The sequence below is a fragment of the Callospermophilus lateralis genome, chromosome 15 (assembly GCF_048772815.1).
Source record: "Callospermophilus lateralis isolate mCalLat2 chromosome 15, mCalLat2.hap1, whole genome shotgun sequence".
Lineage (NCBI taxonomy): Eukaryota > Metazoa > Chordata > Mammalia > Rodentia > Sciuridae > Callospermophilus > Callospermophilus lateralis.
The window spans coordinates 94,076,645-94,079,868 of NC_135319.1; positions in this window are offsets into that span (position 1 = coordinate 94,076,645).

A 3,224-nucleotide genomic window follows, 5' to 3' on the forward strand; every position below is an offset into this window, starting at 1 on the left:
TTCTCAGAGGAGGACATACAATCAATCAACAAGTACATGAAAAAATGCTCACCATCTCTAGCAGTCAGAGAAATGCAAGTCAAAAACACCCTAAGATACCATCTCACTCCAGTAAGATTGGCAGCCATTATGAAGTCAAACAACAACAAGTGCTGGCAAGGATGTGGGGGAAAAGGGTACACTTGTACATTGCTGGTGGGACTGCAAATTGGTGCGGCCAATTTGGAAAGCAGTATGGAGATTCCTGGGAAAGCTGGGAATTGAACCACCATTTGACCCAGCTATTGCCCTTCTCGGACTATTCCCTAAGGACCTTAAAAGAGCGTACTATGGGGATACTGCCACATCGATGTTCATAGCAGCACAATTCACAATAGCTAGACTGTGGAACCAACCTAGAAGCCCTTCAATAGATGAATGGATAAAAAAACGTGGCATTTATACACAATGGAGTATTACTCTGCACTAAAAAAAGACAAAATCATGGCCTTTGCAGGGAAATGGATGGCACTAGAGCAGATTATGCTAAGCGAAGCTAGCCAATCCCTAAAAAACAAATGCCAAATGTCATTTTTGATATAAGGAGAGCAACTAAGAACAGAATAGGGAGGAAGAGCATGAAAAGAAGATCACCATTAAACAGGGTCGAGAGGGGGGAGGGAAAGAGAGAGAGAAGGGAAATTGCATGGTAAGTGAAGGAGACCCTCATTGTTACACAAAATTATATATAAGAGGAAGTGAGGGGAAAGGGGGAAAAACAAGAGAAAGAAATGAATTACAGTAGATGGGGTAGAGAGAGAAGATGGGAGGAGAGGGAAGGGGAGGGGAGAGGGGATAGTAGAGGATAGGAAGGGCAGCAGAATACAACAGACACTAGTATGGCAATATGTAAAAAAGTGGATGTGGAACCGATGTGAATCTGCAATATGTATACGGGGTAAAAATAGGAGTTCATAATCTGCTTGAATCAAATGTATGAAATATGATATGTCAAGAGCTTTGTAATGTTTTGAACAACTAATAATAAAAAAAATAAAAAATAAAAGTACCAAAAAAACCAAAATATTTCTAATACAATTGCATACCTTGGGAATATTTGAAATAGTTGTTGTATTAATTTCTATTTTTGCTGTATGATTCACTTCTGGTAAAATTTCCTTCATATCTTCAGGAGGAGGAGAAGTCTCCTTGCACTAATGTGAAAACATGAATGAATGTATATTATTATTCTAAGACTTTTACAAATATATATATATATATATATATATATATATATATATATATATATATATATATATACATATAAATGAAAGTGTGTATATATACAAATAAAAACTGACAAAAAATAAAATAGTCACCCATGTGACAATACATTTAATTACTTTAGTGTACTTCAATAAACTGATGAATACAAAAAAAAATGTATTTTTGGAAGTTTATAAGGAGAGTCTAGTTTATTTAAAGGTTGATAATGTGGAACATAAAAATATTTTGCCACTTTCCCAGAAAAAGGAAGTTGTACGCACTCTTAGCTTTTGTTTGATTCATGTTTGTATTGTGTTAATTGATATTCATATAGACTCAGGAAACATTATATGAGAATTTTGTAAAATGATATTTAAGAGGCAAAGATCAGCTTCAAATACAAAGCAGTTTGTAGAGAATCAGATGTGACTGTGAGCTTGAAAACAATATTATTATTGCCCTTGATGGAGTCTGCCTGCAAACGGGATATTCTGTCAAGGTCTAGATAAGGTGACAGCAAATCAAGCTTGCATACAAGATGTTTTGTTGTCTTTGTTGGGGCTTACTCGCAAACGAGAGGTTCCTTCAAGGTTTAGATAAGGTAACAGCGGACATGCTTGAAAACGAGGTGTCTACTGTCCTTGGAGGACTTGCCTGCAAACGGGATGTTCTGCCAAGTGGGCTAGGAGGGAGCTAAAATTTTTTTTTTATCTGTTCTTAACAAAGAGCAGAGCTCAGCATGCTCCAGGCCAAGCATAGATTAGCCATGAGAAGCGGGTCACTTCTAATTAGAAAGTAAAACTTCTGTATGCTATGTTTAACTAGCTAAAAGATATGATTTATTGCTGTTGGAAGGCTGCCTTCTTTGTTCACAATACTATAAAAAGATTGCTGTATACAATAAAGGACTTTTTTTTTCTTCTGCTGCTGTGCTTGCTCTGCTTCTTCTTTCTTTCTCATGCTGACCTGCAAGTGAATTACTGCAACAGCAGTTTACCTAAAATTTGTCCAGAGGCCACCTTATCTGAGTTAAGAGTCTGCCTCTCACTTTATCCCATATCAAGATGACTCCAAAGTAGGCTAGACTTAGGTTTATTTAGAGTTAAGTTCAAAAGATAGATCATCATTTTAAAAGTTGCTATGATTTCAAAATAACCAAGGTATATAATACAAAACTAAGTAGAGGTTGGACAAAATATAAAAGGTATGTAAGGTTGTAAGAGTTTTTTAAAAAATAAAATTTGTGAAGGATCTCATATGATTAAATTAATAAAATTTTGGTCTTTGTGGAGGCAAAATAGATTCCAAAGGTATGATATTAATGATATTATAAAATGATATTAACAAATGATGTTATAAATATTAATTAATGATATTATAAAATTATGTTTTTGGTTCAAAGCTATTATAGAAACTGAATATACTTTTGGTCTTGTTAATTCCATTTTATGTTTTCCTTATAGACTTTACAACTGCTGACTGTTAGTGCTTTGCAGAGGTACAACTTCTAATGTAAAAACATGAATTAATTTGAAATAATAAGCCATCACCCATAGGACAGACAGGATACAAGACTGACTTCTGGTGCTAATACTGATTAATATCCATCTCAATTAGATGGAAGGGATAAATAACTATAAAATTATAGAAATTTAATTAAAACCCAGGGCGACTACTTTAAGACTGGTGAAACTGGCCTTCTGGATGTTTCAAACCAAAACAAAGTCAAGGAAATTAAAGGGCTAAAGAAAAATAGTCAGTATTTTGGCACTTACCCTCTGAGGTCAGCTAGGACCCAAGGAACAAGAGGACTTCTTTTTCTAATTGCTTTACAACTCTGGGTCACATGACCACTCAATCAGAGGGATTGAAGGGACCCTAGAGAACATGAAGCCAATCAGTGTACATTCTGTAAAAAGGGGGATCATTGGAGAGGGAGATGCTTCCAAGGGAAGCCACATGTGACCCATTCTGGCACA